The sequence below is a fragment of the Amblyomma americanum genome, unplaced genomic scaffold, assembly GCF_052857255.1.
Source record: "Amblyomma americanum isolate KBUSLIRL-KWMA unplaced genomic scaffold, ASM5285725v1 scaffold_69, whole genome shotgun sequence".
NCBI lineage: Eukaryota > Metazoa > Arthropoda > Arachnida > Ixodida > Ixodidae > Amblyomma > Amblyomma americanum.
In genome coordinates this window covers 192,721-215,129 of record NW_027526541.1, presented here as the reverse complement: position 1 = coordinate 215,129, position 22,409 = coordinate 192,721, and the positions used below count along the sequence as shown (strand labels likewise).

Sequence of the window (22,409 nt, the reverse complement as noted above, 5' to 3'; positions counted from 1 at the left end):
CGTGGCAAAAAGGTTGTTTTTCTGCACAAAATCGAGACGGCGTTGCAGAATGTTATGCATTGCATCGCAGACAGGACGAGCGCCTACTTCGATTGTATACCGAAGGCGGATTCTGTCCAGGACTAGCCACTCCTCCAGTAACGCCGCAGAGAGCGCGAGGAGGCTCCACGGCGACGGTGCCAGTTGCCGCTCATACCTGCAGGAGTTGGGCTGCTCCATCGGCACAGTAGGCATGTATAGCAACTTCCGGTAGACCGGGAACGCTTCACCGAGGGCCGCAATCTTGCGCCGCGCTAGTCTTTAATGGGAAGGGCTCCGCAGGCGCGCCAAGTGTCAACGTTGTCCTCTCCTCAGCTCGACCTCGCAGCTATCTTCAGTTGTACAGCGTGTACTGCTTCTTCGGTTGGCGCCGTCGAAAAGGAAAGCAGCAAAGTCTAAAGCTTTGTGGGTGTGTAGCGATTCCGGGGGATTTCGCAAAGGTGACTAGCGCTAAAGATAGTTCGAGGATGCGCGCGCCGCGTGATGCGCGAGAGTGGTGCGAGCTTCATTCATCCTTTTCATCGTCGTGTGATCTTTGCAGCAGGGCAGTTTGTTGATTGGAAATTTGGTTTTGGTGGAAATGAAATGGCGCAGTAGCTGTCTCACATTTCGGGAGACACCGGAACCGAATTTGTTAATTCTTTCCATGATTTTTGTGCTCAGATTTGTTCACTGTGTATCTTACTCATTTGATTGCCTTCCTGGTAAAGAAATTTCCCGCGATGCTGTACCTAGGGACAGAACCAGACTAAGCGAGAGCATTCAGCGTCGATTAGAATACTCTAAGCTGCCGTCTGCCACAAAAGATTCCTTGAACATGGAGGGAGGTTGCTGTGCTAGGTTCATGAAGCAAGCGTTGCTTTAATAAAGTTGGCGCGTAAAGGAACACAGTTGCGTGAAATAAATTCTCATTTATTTTTCAAATAGAAAATACTTGATTTAGACGCAAGTTCTACGCATTTCTTTGTATTTCACAAGGTTGCCAAGTCCGGCGGGATAAGAAGTTCTGAGGCCTGACCGCCGCCTCTCCACGCTACCCTGCCAGCTGGCACTCGATCGCCCGCAGCCCACCGAGCAGGCCAGCTCACCTACAGCTGCTTCTAGCCGACAGTTCCTGACCACCCTCAGCGCTTGTTAGCACAGCCAGCGCGTCCGACTACATCTGATGGGCCGGTAGAATTTTATGAAGGATGCTTGCAGGCTTCTGCTCCCGTGTGGCACGACTGCGCTACAGAAACCTCTTTCCTCGCCCCCCCACCCCCTCCCAACGATCGCTGCCTTATGCCTCCACTGCATCCACTTCGCCAGCCCAGCTAGCGCATTTTCAGAGAGGCCACAGCCTGTTGCCTCAATCGATATTGCAGATATATCGCGGCAACGGGTACTAATACCGTGTGATGTTCATGCGCACTCATTTTATTGATGAAATAAACGCGTTACCTGCTGGCCACTCAGGTGATTTCCGTGGCCAGAACAGCCAGCGCTGAAAATGGTGTCCCGTGCATGCGGATATTATAGGCCAAATCAGGCCGGTGCATGGCCCCAGCATGGGTGCGCATTGTGAAATTTGCATGCAGTTGTTGAAATAAACGCGTAATGCGTACATTAGTGCTCCTTATTCTTGGGTTGGCCGCGGTCCAGTAGCTCAGTTTATTCACGAGCCACAAGCGATGCTACACGCGGTAATAGCGCGAGCTGCCGCCACGTATATTTACTGTCACTTGAGGCTCGCAAATGAACAGAATTGAGCACTGGTTAGCAGAGGAGAAGAAGCGTGCATGTATGCGCAACGCGTTTCTTTCCAGGACTGCTCACGAATATCATTGAGTAAACATGAGCTGGTTCCATGCACCGGCAGACTTCACATGTTGAACCCGCATTCGCGGGGCACCATTAAGCTGTGTACCATTGAGTAGTAGTGAGCCTATTGAGCTGTGTTTCGCTGTTTGGCCACGGAAGATGCCCAAGTGGACAAATAACGCGTTTATTTCAATAATTTTTTTATATCAAACGAACGTTCGCGACAATAGCGTGTGCTGATGCTCATGCGAAAATAACGGCGTAGCAGTGCACAATTCTGGCCTCGGAAGCCGCGAGGGGGAGAAAAAAATGCTGGGGTGCAGAGGTGTGAGAAATAAGCGGCAGTGTTCCACGGAGGGTGGGTGGGAGGAAGGATGACGATGATGTTGAATTTTATGGCGCAAGGGCAGCTTTGGCCAAAATGCGGTTATTTTTAACACACGATGTGGTAAGCAATCCGTTTTCGAAGAATTTCGCCCCGGAGATCCTGAGCACCAGGTCAGTGGAAAGCGTCTGCCCATCGTACAACCAGTGGGTACCCGACGGCATTGTGGCTCGAACCCCGCACTTCCCGCACCCGAGGCGAATGAGAGGGGTGGAAAGAGAGGTTGCAGAGTAGTTTTTGAGGAGTCTAGCAGCGGTTACAGCCAAAGCTAAATTTCACGCGTAACCTGGCAACATTAGGGGAGCCGGAACGAATAATGTTAACGAAACCCTTCCGAATTCCTCCCCCCTCCCCCCCACCCCCGCCTACATGCACCAGCGGGTGTGCCCATTCGCTTTCCCGCTGTATAAGCGTATTGATCCCTTGTGCATTTCCTTTTGTGCTTGATGTCATATTTCCTTCATGCTAATAGCCATGCTAATACACTTGTTTCCTGCGTGTAGATGCACTAGTCGTCTGACCGAGGCTCTCGACTGGACCTGTGCCGTATTATGCCAGCATAATGGCATCATGCGGTTACCAAATAAACTTGAATTAGATACGAACAAACCAGATCAAGTTTGCACTACGTTCACAAAAGACGTCTAAATCTGGCACATGGGGGAATTTAGGAATGCCCTATCCTTCCCTGGCCGGCGAGGCGCGCCGTGGAGACGCAGGAAAGCGGACGCTTTCCTCCTTTCCCACGGGTGAGTAGCCAGAAGGCCAGCTCGAGAGCGCAGCGCCGCCTCCTTCCTCAAATCGGTCGCCAGCGCGCACCGCCAGGCGCCGCCGGAGCGGTTGCGGATTGGCCGAAAGTGACAACGGGTAAGTGCGCCGAGATCACCTCGCCAAAAGAGAGATTATTGCCGCGTCGCCCCTTTTCCTCTATCGTCATCAAGAATCACGAACCAATGAACGGTCGGCAGGTACCGGCCGTGGCCGGGGGACACTACAGCGAGCCGTGACAGCGAGAGGACGTCAGGTAATTATTCCTCCCTTCTTCCCTCTTTGTTGTCGCAATCTTGCCCCGTGAGCTGCACGACCAAGCCAGACGGCAAGGGTCGCAAATCCAGCAGCCAGCGATTTTGGAAGAACCCAATAAACGTTTGGTCCCGGGCAAAGCGTCCTGTTCCGTGTTGTGTTTATTTCGCATTTCCTCTGCGCCGCCGTGAGAACGGCCGCGCATGGTGTGCGATACCTGGAGCTCGGAGTTCACGGCCTTGACCTCAAAGGAGGCTCAACGGCCTAGTAAGAACCCCACAAATTAAAGAAATAAATAAAACATCAACTGTAACAAGAAAACCTAAAAGTATTCTATCAACCGCAGTCATCGTTTTTTTCCGCCAGGCGTGCTCTTCGCACCATCAAGTATAATGTGGAACAGCATAAGCGGCACAGGAGCCTTTACGTAACAATTAGGTCATGCAGAATATCAAGATTCCTAACATGGCCGTAAGGGGCGACTCTACGAGTAAGTTCCCTGCTTTATGACTTCTTCTTACGAATCAGAACTTCACCCATAATTATATATCCCTTTCACTTACCCATATATCGGCTGTCTTTCCCTTTCCCCAAGCTCCACCACAGAGTAGCAGGATAAGTCTGCCTCAGTCACTTCAAGTTTCCATGCATCGATTTATTGTCTCTACAGTCCTGGCAGCGACCAAGAAATGATCGTGTAATCAGCATCGTGCGAATTATGCCGGAGGTGCGGGATTTGATAACGAGTTTCGCCGGGCACCCACCAGTGATACAACGGGTACAAGCTTTCCCCAGGACTCTAGCTGCTCGCCTTCCCTTGGGTGAGGTGTTCGGGAAAATTCGTCTTTGACCCCAACCCCTAGTGCGGACAAAAAACACACTGTGCCATGACGCTGTTTGGCCAAAGCGCCCTTACGCAATTAAAATTCATCGTCATCATTATCAAGCTAATGCACGCTCTGTGGCTCCGCGTCTGCTCATCACGTGCCACGCTCCACTTCCGCCGTTCGCCATCTTCCAGCCTTCAGCGCGAGTGCTCTCTGGCCATCGCTGCATCTTTCAAAGCGAAGACGGCGAATTTCCGCCCCTGCGCCATGGATCAACTGCAGCCGTGGGGAGAGCAGCGGCTGGAGGCCGATGGCACGGGACTCGTAGGCCTCAGCATGACGTACATGGGACGCGGCCGCGGCCGCAGCCGCCCCTCGGCCGGGACCGTGGGCAGAATGGACCCGGAGTTCCTCGCCCTGACATTGGGCCAAAGCTGCTCTGAAGCCTACTTGCGCCTGGTGTTGCTGGGATATTGGCACCAGCCGCTGAGACTCGTCTAGACGGAATGTCCCACCACTTACCTGGAGTCCTGCCTGCCGCCGGTGCTAATCGTCGCTACCCATCGTTAGCATCTGACACTTCGAACATTGCCTGCGTACAGTCGCAAGCTTCAGGACCAGGTCGGTGGCCGTTCATCAGCGTCGCTGCCTGAATTTGTTTTTTTTTTCTCACTTGAACGTTTCTTTGTTCTATACCGCACTGAGCAAGACAGTTCAGCACTGAGAGAGACTTCGACCAGGCTTCTGTGAAACGCATGTAAAAAGTGGTCTGTGTGTCTTTGTATTGCGGCGACGGAGTGGACAAACTTGCTTGTGTGAAGTAGAATACCGAGTCAAGCCTATGCGATGATGTCTCACCGTCTGTGAACTTTGATTTCTTCTCTTCAGTGTGCACCTGTGTATTTTATTCTGCTCTCTTGTGCAAATTAAACAGTTTTTTACCAGGCACTGCTGTGCGGTTTTCGAGTATTTTGTATCTTTCCTTTATAAAAAAAACTGTCCCCGGCATTGCATACAAGAGCGTGAAATCACGTTTTAATGCGGCGGATAGTAGTATGAGCTGGTTTTAGACAAAGAGGTCTGTCCGTAAAGTTAAGTGGAGTAATAAGAAATGCATCGTCATTCCAAAAAGAAATGCAGATAAGGAACTGCAACACCAATATCAACAATAAATCTGGTTATCGTGCTGGCTGATCAGAACCATCCGCGTGCAGTCGCGGCCGCAATAATATAAAAGCACGCTTCGGTGCTCTATGCCACCTCAGGCATGACGAAAACAAAAAGTGCGAAAGGTTTTTAAAGTACATGTGCGGCAGCAACAGCGGGGTTTGGTTGCTTTCGTTTTTGTGATTTTGAACGTAACGTGCACTGCTTCTTGAAAAAAAATTGGAGGAGGAACGCGACAGCATGCTGCAGCACTGCCAGGGTGTCCACGGAACGCCATCGCCCGTTCGGCGCGACGCCTTGCCCGTTAGAAAAATCGCTCTGTTATACCTACTGTGCAACGGACGCGCGGAGTGGCAGACCACTTAAGAAGCGCTGCCAGACGCGTTGCCGAAACGCGCGGGACTCAAGTTGCAGTTGTAGCACGTCCGCACGTCGTTCTCGACAAACCCGATGCCACGAACGCCAGCCTAGCTTCCGAGCCGAACGAACGGGCAGCAAGCCGCTAGCTTCGTGGTGAACGCGCTTTGGATGTGCCCTGCGTTGTTCGCCGCTCAGCGCGTGACGAGAGATATGTCAGACGCGTCACTTCATTTCCTTAAAATCAATCATTTCATTTCATTTTCCTTTCCTCACGGCGCGGTTCGGGTGTCCACAGAGATATGCGAGACAGGCCTCACTTTCTTTTCTTAAAACCAATTTTTATTTAATTTACTTTGCCTTGCGGTGCGGTCCGGGTTGTTCACCGAAACATGTGACAGGCGTCCCTTCCTTTCCTTGCGCATCCATCGCGCGCTATCTGTTGGGGCATTGGCGTACATTGCGAGAAGGTGGGATTTTTCGCTCGCGGCCGACGCCGACGACACCGGCTTTTCTGCGACACGAGCTCCTTAACGCTGTCGCGTTAATACTTTTTCACGGCCGCTATTGATGCTTGTGGTATTGAGTATCCGGCGGCGTGAGCTGGAGGCTGCGGTGACATTTACCGACGATAGCCTTCTTTCATTTTTTGTTTTTGTAGCGAAAGCTACATTGGCCACGAACTCGCAGTTTCGCCGTCCTCGCGTTCCCACCGTGGTCACACCGCGCCACGTGACCAACCACGTGACTGGTAACATGACCAACCGCGTGACGAAGCACGTGACAACAACTAGCCAGACAACCAGACTAACCTGGACTTGCAATCAAGATTAACCAAGGCTAACCAAGCAAAGCCTTATCTTTCGCTATGTATATCCTGGCATAGCCGTGCTAAGGCACTGCCAATTTTTTTTTACTTTACAGAAATAATGCTTCTGCATCTTTACTTCGTTCTAACAACATAAACATTCGCAAAGGCTACATATAAAGCGTGTATATGTATTAATTGTTGAGATAACGCACAAGAAGAAGAAAAACATTATTTATCCAGGGGGATTTGGTTTTGCCTTTACCGATTTTTATATTGAAAACCGTGATACTCACGACAGTGTGGTACGTGCAGGTGGATCGCAGAGGAAGGCGGATATTACGTACTTCATAGTTAATTCAATACGAATAATTTACAGAAATTAACAACTCACCGCCCTAATTTTTCGAATTCAACCACAAGATTGCGAAATTGAAGGCCGTTGATATCGGAGGCGAGGCCATGGAGTATAAAAATTTTCTCAATAGATGTTGTGGTTCGAAACATCGATAATAAAGAAAGCGGTTTTGGAACCCCTTTGAGTTGGCTTTCCCACGATGCACATTTGTAAATTGATGTCCTGGCGCGTGGTATCATCGTCGAAATCACATGAACTTCTGAACTTCTACATCATGAAAGGCACAAACTGCCTCTCTGTTTGCTGCTGTATAAATGCGAACGGTGTCATGTTATGGACATCGCGAAAAGCCAACTTAATGAGCTTTCAAAGCCGCATTTTTCACCTTCAATATTTCGAACCACGATGCCGATTCAGAAAATGTAAAACTGGACACGCCTTCTTTGTTGACGGCTTTCAATTTGTCAAAATCATTATCATCTTGCGCCCTAAAACCGACAATTAAAATATTGCTTAATTTTAGCAAATTAATCGCCAATTTATTGAACTCCATCACGTACATGATGTCAATCTTGCTGCACAGTCCGCGTGCATACACTGCATCGACGTATCTCTCACTGTTTTTTTTTTTAAACCTGTAAAGTTTTTAAAACACTCTCACCCGACCACGGCGGCGGTGTTTCGATGGAGGCGAAACGCTAAGGCACCCGTGTGCTGCGCGATTTCAGTGCACGTTAAGATCCCCAGGTGGTCGAAATTATTCCGGAGCCCTCCACTACGGCACCTCTTTCTTCTTTCGCTCTCTCCTTTGTCCCTTCCCTTACGGCGCATTTCAGATGTCCGCCGAAATATGCGACAGATACTGCGCCTATTCCTTTCCCCAAAAACCAATTTTAAAAATAATAATTATTGGTCTTGGGGGAAAGGAAATGGCTCAGTATCTCTCATATATCGTTGGACACCTGTACCGCGCCATAAAGGAAGGGATAAAGGAGGAAGTGAAAGATGAAACGAAGAAAGAGATGCCGTAGTGGGGGGCTTCGGAATAATTTCGACCACCTGGGGATCTTTAACGTGCAATGAATTTGCAATTTCAATTTTTCGGATTGCATAGTTTGTTTCTGTCCTCCTTCCATTGTTTGTCTATGGCTTCAGCTAGCTCTGGCCTCCCTTCCTCCTCCGTGGTTTACCGGCTGCATGTCACTTTGTATGGGCTCTACTTGCTCTGCTCTTCGGGGGCTTCAATCAGTATTGCGTTGCGCTTACATTATATAGCATTTTGAGTCCGTTTAACGCTGCTCTGCCTGTCCAGCGGGAAACTGGGCTTCTTTTTTTTTCATCAGCATATTGTCTTTGTCTCGCGCGTTCGCATCACGCGCAGGAACGCGCTAGTGCTCTGCGCCAGCTCATCACGCGCCACGTTCCGTCTACGCCTTTCTCCATATTCCAGGCTGTAACGCGAGTGCTTGCGAGCCCTCGTTCTGCACGACACCACAAGACGAAGCCTGCCGGTTTCTGCTGTCGCACCATGGACGCTGGGCAGGCATCGGGAGAACGGTCTCTGGAGGCCCACCGAGACGCTGTCGTGCACTGCTGCCCGAAGCTAATCAGTATACGGGCCCTGGGCCGCGGCCAGCCCATAGCCGGGATAGTGCGCCGGATGGAGCCCGAGATCCCCGCCATCGGACTGGGCCGAGGCTTCCCAGAATTCGGCTTGCCTGGCGTTATGCTTCTCGCCAATCGTCGCCTGCTGTTGCAGGGCGGCTAGACTGCGTGTCCCGCAACGTCCTCGCTGCCGCTGGACCGGATCGCAGCTCCCGGTCAGTGACTACTGGCAGTTCTAACAACCTCTTGGAACAACCGGATTCTTCAGGACCAGATCGGTAGGGGTCAGCCGCGACACAGACGGTCTCGATGACTTTTTTTCCTCCAGCATTTTTTTTTTTTTGCATTAATCAGGACACTCCGTCCAAGGTGGTCGTGGAACAGTACTCGTGTGGTGTGTGCCAATGTCGGGGTTCCAGCGGCGGAGTCGACCAACTGGCATGTAGAAGTAGAATGCTATGTCATGAGAATTCCTCACTGTGAGAACTTTCAATTCTTCCTTGTCTGGTCAGCATTCACCCCCCCCCCCCTTGTTGTGTGTTCTAAACTCTCTTCGCTCAAAATAAAATGTGCCAGGCAGCCTATAGCACTCTAAAAAGAAAGCGTGTCATCCTATTCTCTTTGGGGGGTCAATTATCACTGATCTGACATCTTTTAAGGTGTAAGGTTATGCTAGTTCTATGCTTTATTTATGCTTTTGCACATAGTGTAACGTTATGCTTCTAACAGCCTAAACTTGCACTGCAATAAGAAGAGGAACTTTAAGCCAGCTAGGTATAACATTACGGCTTCCTAAGAGGGGCAAGTGCTAAAGACAGCATAAACATATCCTAGCATGAAAGGTGCAAGTTTGCACCTTCAGCAGGTAAATTTATGCTACGTCTAGAAGTGCAAAGCTACTTTGTCAAAAACTAAACTTGCACCGACATAAACAGAGCAAAGTTTGCGCCCCTGTGGTGCAAGCGTATATCCTCACAGGGTGGCTATTGTAACCCTTTTAGGAGTATAAGGTAATGCTCAATTGCAGAGGCTATCTATGCACTATCCGGTGATATACTGCCCACTGAATGCAAGACTAAAGCTGACCCATAGGGTGCAATCCGTAGTCTTTCTGGAAGTGCAGGCAGTGTGGAAATCTTGAGACAAATCTTACATCTGAGATAAGCTGTGTCATATTGTGTTCAGGTACAGGTACTACTGCAGAATGCACACAGAGGATTTATCAACAAATCAGAGAAAGAAATATAACGTCATATTTATTTTTCCACATGCTACACCATATTACAGCAATGGCCCCGGCAGTCTTCCCCATACAGGTGGGGGCAGTATGCGCCATGTAATTGACCTGCACAGAGAAGAAAACATGTAATAAACTTTCAAACTACAGAGCTTAGTACGACGTGACCACAGGCTTAGTTCATGTCTAAAAATGTAAACTGCACAAAAGGCAGGAATAAAGGGGGATGCATGAAAACAATGCCACAAGTGCAGGCTTCTAACTGTTTATTAATGAGAACCAAGATCAGAAAATATATGCAGAAAAAACAAAAAGACGTCCCAAATAACAACTACTTAATTGCTCGCATATGCTCACATAATCGCAAGCACACTGGCTTGTCAAGAAAAAAATTCATGCTGTGGCCAACAAAACAAAAAAACCACTAAGAAATCACAAAAATCCAGAATATTGTTTCCAGCTGTAGGGTCAAACTGTAGGCATCCCCAATGCCGGACTAGTGGGAGCGTCGTGTCAACAAAAAGACATGTATGAAATGGAAACTAGTAAAAGGTGAGAAAATAAAATGCATGTGAACAAATCCTTCTTTCCATTCTCATGCATTTAGTTCTCCATATTATTTTCATTCACTTTCATTGTTAAATAAGTCTTATCCCTCACCTGCAATTCTACTCGTTTGCTGCTTTTCCATTCCATCATCTACGAATTTTCATTTCTGCTTTCAGAATTCGCCTTCCCAGTGGTCTGATTTATTGAGTGACTAAGGTTTTATGCAGCCCCTGGTCTTCCCAGTGGTCTGATTTATTCAGTGGCTAAGGTTTTATGCAGCCCCTGGTAACACTATGGTTCTGGTCTCTGATGCCACAGTAAGGTTTTCAAAGCTTCTTATCCTACACCTGTCTTCCCCGAGGTGCAGGTGATTTGGCGGATGACGTGTAGCACGAAGTGCAGACGATGGGCACACGAAAGACGAGGCAGGTACAAGGAAGTTCAACTTTATCAAACGTTTAAACACAGGACAGGCATACACACACACAGTATAAAACTGAAGCAGCACGCTTGACACTACAAACACATGAGCGCCAAGCTCTCTCCTCACGGCTTATCGAAGCCGGGGCTTGCCACTTCGCTCGCTCGAAGCCCAACGCAAAAACCGAATGAAAACATGCAGCGTGCACTCTTATAGCGTCATCCGAATGTTCGAGAGATGAGCGAGGGCACTGGGAGAGGAAGTAGGTGCCACGGCACTGACACTTGTTCCCCTCTCCGCCCACCTTTGGGACGCTGCTCGCGGCTTCTAGAATCGCTCAGCCGCGCGCCGCAAAGTCATGGTCGCGAGAGAGAAGGACCTGGGCCGTGCGCTGGAAAGCAATCGGGAGCGCACGTGCACACCAAAGCCTTCCAGAGAGTTCCACACTTTCTCTTTTGGCAGCAGGAGCACCGAGAGCGCCCGGCGCTAGCCGCAGCGGCCTTACATGCCCCATCATAAGAAGATTGCTGGGCTTTTTTGTCCGGCCAATCTGAACATAAACTCAAAGCCGCGACTCGTTGGCTGAACATCTGAAGTTCACATGCACAGTTCTAATGTACTGTCGATTTCCGACGTGCACTGCTTTTGCGGCAAGTCCAATATCTTACAGTTTTCACAGTCTGACGAACAATATCCTTGGGCGGTTCGCAAATCATCCACGCACACAATCGCAAACATATTCATACAGGTGAGCGGGAACGTTGATGCCCACCAGCGTGCGTGACTCAGGCTTACATAATGGACTAATCTTGCCAAGTAGAATTCGGGAGCCGGGAAAACGCGTCGGCGTTTCCATTAGACGACCCTTTTCTGTGGCTGACTATGACATTATACCGCTGCATCGCCAGTGCCCACCTGGCGAGTTTGGCGCCATATGCCGTACTCATGGTAAGATAGGAAAGAGAGTTATGGTCCGACACTATGCGAGCCTGTGCTCCGAATACCCAGTGCTCGAATTTTTCCAGTGACCAAATAATTGCAAATGCTTCTCGTTCTATTGTGGACCAACGTGCCTCAGTTGGGGTGAAGTGGTGGCTGGCAAATGCGATAGGCTTCACCCGGCCATCTTTTCCCATTTGCGAGAGACAAGCACCAGCTGCGATTTCGGAGGCATCTGTAAAAAGCCAGAACGGCTGTTCTAAGTCTGGCGTGCTCAGAGACGTCGCATGGCAAAGTGAATTTTTCAGGCATTCCAGTGCCCGCTGTGCCTTGGCCGACCATGGAATCAGTTGGGTACCCCTCGCTTCGTCAAGGCTGTTAACGGCGCTGCTACCTCTGCGTAGTTCTTTACGTACTCACGGCAGTAGCCGCAGAGCCCAAGGAGACTGCGAAGCTGTTTTTTGGTGGTTGGTGGCATGATATCTCTAATCGCCGCTAACTTTTCCGGGCCCAGCGAATGTGTTCCACCACCTACAACATGGCTGAGGTATTTAATGTGACTTCACGCAATTTGACATTTCTCCGCACTCACCCGAAACCCTGCCTCAAGTAATAAGCGGAGAACTGCATCTAGGTGTTTCAAATGGTCATGCCATGTCGCGGAGAATATGGCTATATCGTCTAGGTATGCCGTGGCATAATCTTGGTGTTTTGCCAGCACTGTGTTCATGATCCTTTGAAACGATGCTGCCGCATTCTTCATGCCGAATGGCATGACGCGCCAGGCATATTGACCGTCATGCGTGACAAAAGCAGTCATATGCCGACTCTCTGGGGCCGTAGGTACTTGCCAGTACCCACGACGTAAGTCTACTAGCGTGATGAACTTAGCATGTCCGACTTTCAGTACAAGCTCTTGTGGGTGCGCCATAGGAAATGCATCGGCGCATGTAGCCGCATTCAAAGTGCGATAATATATGCAGAGGCGCACTCACAAGTCTTTCTTCCCGACGCATACGACGGGGTGTGTGCACTCGCTCTCGATTGGGTAAATCAGTCCCATTTCCAAGAGTTTGTTTATTTGGCGGCTGACTTCGTTCTTTAGAAGCTCTGGGACTCTATACAGGAATGACCATTTAGGTTGGTGCCCATCTTCTAGCCCGATGCGATGCTGTCCGACCTTTGCAATACCCGGCATCTCGTGAAACAGGTCCCAGTATTTCGCGAAGACAGTCCCTACATCAGCGCGCTGCTTCTCGCTTAAGTGAGCTAGTTGTTCCTGAGTCAGCGGAGCAATACCTTTACCATGTGGTATGCGGGGTGTGTATTCTACTTCCCTGAACTCTGCGTCTTTGTCAAGAACGACACCCACGTGCCCGGTTCTAGCTTAGTATGGTCAGTGGCAATTTGCATGTACAATGGAGCTTGTACGCCCTCCAATGTTGATCCGCTAAGAATGATCCCCTTCGCGCGCAACAACTGTAAAGGAGCCCCGCCACTTTGGCGCTAGTTTTGTGTCACGATCGGTCTCGAAGAGCAGTACACGGTCCCCGACATCAAACGTTTTCTGCCGTGTCGATCAGTTGTAAGACTGCGTGTAGCTACCCTGCCGCACGCTAGCTGTGAGCCCGGCCACGTCCGCTGCGATCTCGAGTTGATCGCGTAACTGCTTCAGATATCGCGCTGGTTCCTCCCGTAAGGTCCCCAGGAATGGCACTTCACCTGTCCAGGTTCATAGTAGAATCGCGAGCAGTCCTGTCGGGTTTCTACTGTAAAGCAACCTGAATGGTGCGACACCCGTTGTGTCGTGGGGGACTTCTCTATATGCCCAAAGAACATAAGGGACCAACCTGTCTCAGTTTCTTAGGTTTTTTGTATGACGTGGTACAGCATATTTTTTAATATGCGGTTCCATCTCTCCACCGTCCCATTGCTCTCGGGATGCTCTGGCATAAAAAAGCGAGGTGAACAGCCTAGCCTAGCCACCATTTCCTGTGTCAGTTGTGATTTGAAGTTTGTCCCTTTTTCCGAACATATCACTTCCGGTACTCCGGTACGGCTAAAAATTTCTAGCAATGCACTGCATTTTGCCTTCGCTGGTAACGATCGCAACCACACAACTTCTGGCCAGCAGGTACAGAGGTCGACTAAGCAAAGGGCATACTTGTGTCCTCGGGCCAACGGTACCTCAAGAGGTTCAACCAGGTCGACGTTTACAATCTGGAAGGGGTGTTCAGGTCTGGTGAGCAGTGTAATAGGGATTCTGTCAGTTTGGCATCTATCCGACCGAATCTGACACACATGACACGTTTTACAATGCTCGGCCACGTCTGCTTCTAGTCCACGCCAGAAGAAGCTGTATTTTATTCTGGCTTTGGTCTTCTTCGGGCCCAAGTGGCCTCCCCACAGTAAGTCGCATGCCAGAGTCAGGACATATTTCCGCCTTTCAGCTGGCGTAACCAGCTGCTTCACCTTTGTGCCTGTGATTGTGTCCTGATGGAAGAGTAGCCCGTCAGACAAAAACATTCCCCCTTCCCTTCTTTGGCATCGGCCCACGCTTTTGTCAAGCTGTCGTCTCCAATTTGAGCCTCCCGTAATTTTACACGTTGACTCGCCGTGTCATGTGCATCGGCGTCTTGTTCGATCCCCGTATCGGGGGTCATATCGGGGCTTTCCTCGCATGCTGTCGCCTCAGAGTGCTCATGGGACGTAGTCTCGGGAATATTGTTTGTGGGCCCAGTCGCAGTGAGCTGGTTTACGGCCCGTGTCTCACTGCCGTGGTCCAGTTGCTGTATTAGCTCCCAGTCCCCCCGCGTGACCCAGCAATTCAGGTCTTTCGAGAGCTCGTTGGTAAGGGCGCACACAATGTGTGCTCTCTGGGGGGGTCTCCACAGTTAGTCTCTGACATCTCAAGTTCATAGGTATAGTGACTAGCGCTGCATCAACCTTCTTGTCAAAGGCGCAGACCAGTTTGATCCTGCTTGCAGGCTTGCGATATTCACTCGGCACAATGTCTTCCCTAACCACAGTAATCTCCGCGCCCGTGTCGATGACGGCGTTGGTGGGCACACCGGCGCATTTCTATCTCGACTTCTTGTAACTTAGAGGTCCGCACGCAGTCATTCTCTGCTCGTGTTTTTATCTCGGCGACCAACGCGTCGTCACCTTGAACTATCTCACAAGCCTCTCTGCTTTCCTCGGTTGCTACTGCCACCCTGTTGGTCCGCGCCCCCTTTGCGGTGACGTTGTCCTTCTTGCGATTGGCGATCTGCCCAGAGGCCAGAAAATTTCTGCCGATATGCCCCTATTTGTAACATGTGAAGCAGCCCGTCCGCTTTCTGGTGCTTACTTCGCTCTCCTTGGGGCTCTCAGGCGCTGCCGAAATTGGCCGCACCACTCTTCCTTTGCCCTTAGCATCCTCGAACGTGTCGAGCTCGCGGGCCAGCTCCAGAGGTGTAAGCCACTTTTTGCCCTCGCGCAGACGAATATACTCTAATCCTTCAGCGCTAAGGCTGCATTTTATGCAGTCTGCTATCATTAGAGAAACTATTTCTTCTTTTGTTTCCACCTTTCTGGGTCGGAGGTAATAATCAAAGGAGGTACGCGTACAGGAGGCAAACTGCATCCAAGTCTCGGCCTTCCCCTTAGATGCCTTCTCGAAACGCTCCAAGTATTGTGACGGGGTTAGCTTTAGCTCGCTGAGCACTGCGGCCTTCACCGTGTCATAGCTGTTGCATTCGTCCGCCTCTAGCCCATGCAGGAGGTACCTGACCCATTCTGTCATTGCTGGTGCTGGCATGATGGCGCGACACTCCTCCGGCACACCATACGAAGCAAACATTTTTTCTACCTCGTCAAACCATAAAGGCACCTCCGCATCATTCGGTAGTTTGAACCCCTTCAAGATTTTGGCGCACTCAATGACCGAGTCTAAGCCTAATAGCGGACGCTAATCGGGGTCTGAGCCCGTCGCGGCTAGCCTTGCACTCGCCGGTCCCTAATGGGAATTTTGCAGCGCAGTGCGCTCGGCCGCTTCTATCTCCATCTGCTGTCTCCGAATTCCTGCTTCCGCTATTCGGGCTTCCGCCATTTTAGCCTGGGCTTGGGCTTCCGCTATTCAAGCCTCTGCCTCTCGTACCATCAGTTTGTACTCGAGCTGCGACTGGTTCATTTTGAATCTGGTGTCTTTCGCGCCTGTCCCTGGAGCGTCAATCTGACTACTTCCCCCTGCTTTCTTCTTACTCATTCTCCACTCGGGCTACCAGTCAACGCCATGCACCACCTCCCAGCTCTAATGCCTGAGCTATGCACGCCAACGGACGAAAGAAATCCCGCTCACCTGAGCAACCGTAGCTCCTTCCCGCCGCGCCGCTCCTCTCTGTAGGGGCCACTCCTTGACATCGGTGCCTCGGACCGCCGCCGCTTGCGGCCCCTAGGTTCCCTTCACACGTCCAAGACTCCGCTCCCTCGTTGAATGACCGGTGGTCTAGATGAGCGCAGGAAGACGTTGCGCTGGCTCACGATACGGGCTGGCTCATGCGGAGTGCCGGTGGTTGCCAAATACTTGTCGACTGCGCCAGTAAGGTTTTCAAAGGTTCTTATCGTACACCTCTCTGCCCCGAGGTGCAGGTGATTTGGCGGGTGACGTGTAGCACGAAGTGCAGACGATGGGCACACGGAAGACGAGGCAGGTACAGGTAAGTTCAACTTTATCAAACGTTTAAACACAGGACAGGCACACACACAGGGAATAAAACTGAAGCAGCATGCTTGACACTACAAACACATGAACCCCAAGCTCTCTTCTCACGGCTTATCGAAGCCGGAGCTTGCCACTTCACTCGTTCGAAGCCCAACGCAAAAACCGAATGAAAACATGCAGCGCGCACTCTCATAGCGTCGTCCGAATGTTCAAGAGATGAGCGAGGGCACTGGGAGAGGAAGTAGGTGCCGCGGCACTGACACTCGTTCCCCTCTCCGCCCACCTTCGGGACGCTGTCGCGGCTTCTAGAATCGCCCAGCCGCGCGCCGCTAGGTCAAGGTCACGAGAAAGGAGGAGCTGGGGCGCACGCTGGAATGCGATCGGGAGCGTGCGTGCACACGAGAGCCTTCCAAGGAGTTCCACACTTTGTCTTTCAGTGCCAGGCACGCCGAAAGCGCCCGGCAGTAGCCACAGTGGCCTTACATTCACTATATGTTTTGTAGCCCTTGATGTGAATAAAAAGGGAAGTGTAGGTGATTAGCTAAGTGTCAGTGATATTGCCAGCTGTAATTATCAGTATGTTCTGCTTTCCCTGCATACATTACCTGTGAATTCATTGCCTATTAGTTAAACAACAGGAAGCTTGTGCCTGCGATGGCTTTTCTGGGTGCATCCCATTGTCCCTGCCTTTTGAAACAGTTTAAATTCCTGGAAAAATGCTTGGACATGACAAAAAGGCTATGCCCTATAAATTATAATAAGGAAGAGGACGCACTCCTTTGTCAAGCCAATCTAATACCCCTTTCAAATGGCATTCCTCAAAAGAGCAAAAGCTTAAAGGAGCAGCGACGCAGCTACACGGTGCAGCCCAAAGGTGTAACTGTCGTTCAGGCTTAGCACCCGCTGCTGTGCTCGAGGCGGCTGAAGTGAGTGTTTTAAAATTAAAGTGGTGTATTCTGTTCATTCCTTGAGCTCGGACAATTTTTTTTCATTCTAACTGCTTCCTTAAAAGAACTGCAGCAGCTACTCTCGTCAGCAGCAGCAGGTTTTGTGTATTGCCTTGGCAACACCAGGGGCACTCGGTATTGCTGCAACACTTTCACTGTCTTAAAATCTTGGCATAAAATATAAACACCCGTAGTAAAAGCAAAGCCAGACACAACTTTCGTATTTAAAAAAACATGTTTTCAAACATTGTTGGCTGTATCTAAATTTTTTATTGCTTTTACTTTTTGACATTGAGTGGCACTGCGATCACAGGTTCCCGTAGGCCGCGCCTTTGGGCTCCAAAGGTCTCTGACGGGCGCCTGAGCCTCCAAGGCCCTTAGCGGCAAAGGCGCAACATTTGTGCCGTGCAGCTGCACTCCTTACGCCTTTGGATATAAGGACCTGAATCTCAAAGGCCTTTGCGGTGCCCGTGTGACAGGGGTATAACAGGGGTATATAAGGGGTATGTGAGAGGGGTGACAGGGGCTTACCAACTCGCCCAAATTTAAGCTTTACTCAGGGGTAAAAGGCTTTTTGGGTGCACCTCCTAACATCACCTAATGTTGAAATAAAGGCATTTGTATCTGTTTGTATTTTAGAGTACCACTCCTGGTAAACAAGGAAATGTTTCTGGCTAAAACTGAAGTAATTGCCAGGCCAGCTTACACAGCTAAAGAGTCGTCTCCACTCATGTGGTAATCAGATGACGTCGTACACACAAAATTATAGGGATTATTATAATAAATGTAGCCTTAGTTCAGGTTCATAGCTGCATGGTTTTATACTACATTCTCTACATTATGCCTGTGCAAAAAGCTTTGGTTACTCAACCAGCGTTCACTGAAACCCTACATTATTTATAGAGGCAGCATAAAATAATCTCCTTCTAAAGCACTATTTTTGCTCGAACAAATTATACACCTCGACTTTTTATATACATAGTGCTGCTTTATCCAATGCTTGCAGCATATGCAGCAGCAGTAATTCTCATGAATTACATTTTGCCGGAACAGTAGAATGCAACCTCTATATAACATTCTTTAGATGCTTAGCATGATGAAATTGTAAATATTGACTGACAGCATGAGAAAATGCCTATTAGAACAGTTACCTTCCATATCTGCTGTCACATGCAGGCCACCTGAGCTTAATTAATTTGTAAGTTCACTCCATTGTGAAAATGCAAAAATAATATGGGTTCACGTCAGCTATGGAAATTATTCACATCAGTGAACATCACCTTCCTGCTGAAGAAGGAAGTGTTCACAGTGCAAAGAAGACAAACAGTCTCACACAGCTGCACATCACATTTGGCTTTACATGCATAAACGGTGCTAGTCATATTTGCTTGGTAGCATGCCAGCCTGCCAAGGATTCTGTGCATCATTTTTTTCTGACTTTTCCTGCACATGAATTGCAGGCAGCGCCCCTCAAACTAATTCAATATGAAACCTTTGCTGAAGTCCAGCCTACTTTTTCAAAAAAAAAAACTACATTGATACTTCACACAACAAAAAAGATCACAATTATTCAAACCAATATTCAAAAATTCCTTTACTACTAAGTCCTCTAAAACAGCCAACGGTTCCAAAATCTGTCTAATAGAATGGCTGTAGCTGCACAAAATAGTATACTATGTTCACTGATGGACATCAAGCAATGATGAGCTTGCTACAATGTCATAATTACATAATAAAATACATACCACACAAATCTAGTCTTGACTACTTGTGCGGTTTTGAAGAAGCCAGGCTGAACTTCAGTGCCAGGAGCAACAGTGCTTGTGTGCCTTTGCATCCCTCCTGCTGCCAGGAGCACTGCAAGAGAAGCACCATTGATGGCATTAGTCTAACGGTTGGTCATAACTTGTATAATAATTAAACCACATAATGGCAGCACACATGCTCAAGAAACAGCAGGAATATTTTGACAGTGAGAAACCACAACATTTCAATCAAAATTTTATCCAGAACAGCACTTGTCACGTATTTGTAAGAGACGTAACTGACGCAGTGCACTAGTTTATACCAGACAGCTGCTCGCACAGTAAGCATAGATAAACTTCTTACACCACAATCGCTGAGTACCAGTGAATTGTCACTAAGTGCCTGACATAATTAACTTATTGTCTAACAACACCAAGTGTAGAAGAAAGAAAGAACTATATTGTTACTGCTTACAAGGTTCAAAATATTCATAACAGAAAAAGCTTAGAAACTACACTACAAAGTCTACAATCTCACACAAGGATTGCGTGCTGAACTGAACTTAAGAGAATACAAGAGCACAAAAAGAGGTGACACACTGTATGCTTTTGTGGTCAAATGTTTGGTCACCAACTAGCCCAGCCCTTTTCACTTGCAAAAAGAACTAAAAAAGACCACTTTTCACCATTAGTCCTCAGCCTGACTGAAGGATAAGTTATTAGCACCATTCGTACACGCACCTTCCATTCGAATACAGTAAAACTGCTGGCATGATAAGTCACCCTCTGGGTTAGCAAAGAATATTGCAAGGTGTGTGCGAAAAAGGCCGCACGCCAGGAAACGCACAACACAAATGAGCTGCGAATTTCTTGACTATCAACGTTCCACGTTTACTGTTTTATCGTTTGCTTTCTGCTCAACAGTAAAAAAAAAAAAAATTACGCCGTCCATTTACACACGAGAGAAGAAAAAAAAAAGCGACCTGGCAGGTGGAGTCTTCTTGTAGCGCTAAAATTATAACAGGTTTACTGTCCAATGAGAATCAGATACAGTGCTGCGGTAGATATGAGCACTTCGCGCAGTACGTCGAGCCACAGAAGCGTGCACGCTAATTTACTCGCCCTTTTATGAACGGAGACTGCTTTAGACATACCTCATCCTGAATAGTCGTCAGCAGGGACAAACACGTTGCGTTGAAGAGACGACAGGCAATATTCTTGCGCTGAGGATCCGAAGGGTCAGAGCCTGCAGCGAAAGAAAGCATTGAGAATGATCGTGCGTTGTACACGAATCGGCTCCCTCCGGCCCCTACGGAGTCAGCTCAAAAAAAAAAACAGCAACAAGTACCGGCTCGCGCACACAATCAATGATAAAACATCGTTATTCAATACACCATAATTTGATGGTAGGTGAAAACCACGTAAGACCAAACGAAAAGGTCACTTACATGTACGGTTGAAATTTGGCGCAAAGAATCCGTACGATGAGCTCGCCGCGAAGATCTGGCGTGCGCTGTTTCTTTCAGACGTTGTCCCTTTCGCGAAGGTGTCGCTCACTGCAGCGGCACGCAGCCATGAAGCGTGCACGACGAAGTAATCGCACAACCGAATTCAAAAAGCGTTGTAAACAGCTAGACAGCTACGGACTACGGTGGCTACGGCTAGAGTCAGCGGCAACAGCGGCTTCTTCTTCGACTTTAGGAGTGCAAATAGCCAATCCAAATAGACAGACACGTGACCTAAAGAGCGAAGGGAAAAGTTTAAAATGTAAAAAAAAAAGAAACAGTGCTTCGCGTCTTCCGTTCGGCAGGGAGCCACGCTTTCCCTCTTTTGCTTTTCTCCTCTGACTGAGGGAACGTCACCCAACATGTTTCCCAGCAGTGCTCCACGGTAACGCTGCCCGCATGCGGGGCGACAGGCTTCGGCGCTTTCAATGTGCGGGTTGCTTGCATTCTTCTTACATACGCCCCCCTCTGCCCATGTTACCCTACCCATGCGGCATACATTTTTCCGCGTTCTCGGGGCGCCCATAGCTCTTCCGCTCTCAGGAACAAGGAGCGCGGCGAGACTTTTCTTTACTCGACTGTTCCTCATCTTCCTTGCAGTATGCGTTAGCTTTTCTAGTAGTAGTACTGGTTTATGTTTTAAAAAAAAGAAAAAATGGAAGGAAAAGATTGTTGCCGGGACACAGGGAGATGATAGCGAGGAGAAATATATAGCCAGCTATTACGCAGTATAGGTAAATACGCAGATGCTACCGTAAATGTGGTCTCATTTATGTCGCATACGGGAGGCACTGCGAAATGACTATCAAAAATTTTCCTTCCTGTGTGCTGAAGTTATTCATAGAACTCGCGAAAAAAGCGATGTAAATGCTATAGCATTAATGATTGCACGTCAGATGCAGTAACAGTTTGTAATATTGATATGAAATTTAAACTTTCTTTGTTGCTTATGGGCCGCACGCTTCAGGAGATTCCGAATAAAGAAAAAAAAGACAGCTTTGTTTTGAAGTATTCTAGTAAACCCGAACCGAGTGTACAGAAGTTTCAGGTAAACGAAGGGAATTCAACACATTTGAACTTTTGAGGAAGATAGCGCAGAGGAGGGTTTCAAACGACAGTCGACCACTGCTTATGCAGCAGTTCTCACCTCTCATCGCTCGAGTGTATGCGGAGTTCTCGAAAAATTTTCAAGGATGGGTCTACTGAGCAGAAATTGAGCACTGCCAGCCCAAGCACGTGTTAAGACGCTTCAAGCTAAAGGCAGTGTGGGCGATTCCGTCTATTATACGTGCTTTCATTTTATTGAAGCTAGGTAACAACCACCACTGAATTTGGGTTGTTGTTAAAGATGGGTTCATCAGTGCGATACAATGCGTCGTTTATTTCAGTTTTATTTGTGCGTACAAGATAAAGTCTCAATGATCCGAAACAACTTACGATGATGAAGGAAAGCCTGTCTGTTTATGCGCCAAAGCTTCATTTATTTTCGAGCTTGGGTCTTCGGGTTGCGCCTATCCAGTGCAATGTAGTGTTCAATGCTTATCATTACCCTTTAAAATAAAAACTTATTTCCTGATCTATGAGCCATTCCATCAGAATTCGCAATGCACTGCCGTAATAATAGCGCCTTGGTTACTGTTTTTTGTGGCACCCAGTTTGTTGCTGAATTTAATGCTTTCATTGCACTACTATGAAAAAAAAAATGGAGACGGCTACATTTCTGCCCATCTGTACTGCTTGAGTGCATTAAAGCTGCGCGAAACAACTTAAAAGCTAAAAATGACGTACGCGTACACTGAGTTTAAGTTAATTTCTACTCTTGTAAGCATGCAGCACAATTTCAGCAAGAAACCCGAAAGAGCCAGGTTCGTAATAGAATTAAATTGCGTTGGTCGCCTCGCTTTCTGTTTATCAATTTAAAATAAGCTGAAATCGAACTGATTCTGTGTGAAACATTTGTAGATGCCAAAACATGACCAGGAAATGCAGCAGTCT

General features: G+C 48.5%; 1 long non-coding RNA gene across 1 annotated transcript; it reads right to left on the bottom strand.

Annotated features, from left to right (window-relative positions):
• Nucleotides 1–9,677: 9,677 nt before the first annotated feature.
• Nucleotides 9,678–20,602, bottom strand: LOC144112347 (uncharacterized). The gene is made up of 4 exons (XR_013310221.1): nt 20,358–20,602; nt 20,064–20,155; nt 18,910–19,021; nt 9,678–9,714 (listed from the first exon to the last, which is right to left on the bottom strand). It is a non-coding gene; the product is annotated as an uncharacterized LOC144112347 (long non-coding RNA).
• Between the last annotated feature and the right edge of the window lie 1,807 nt (nt 20,603–22,409).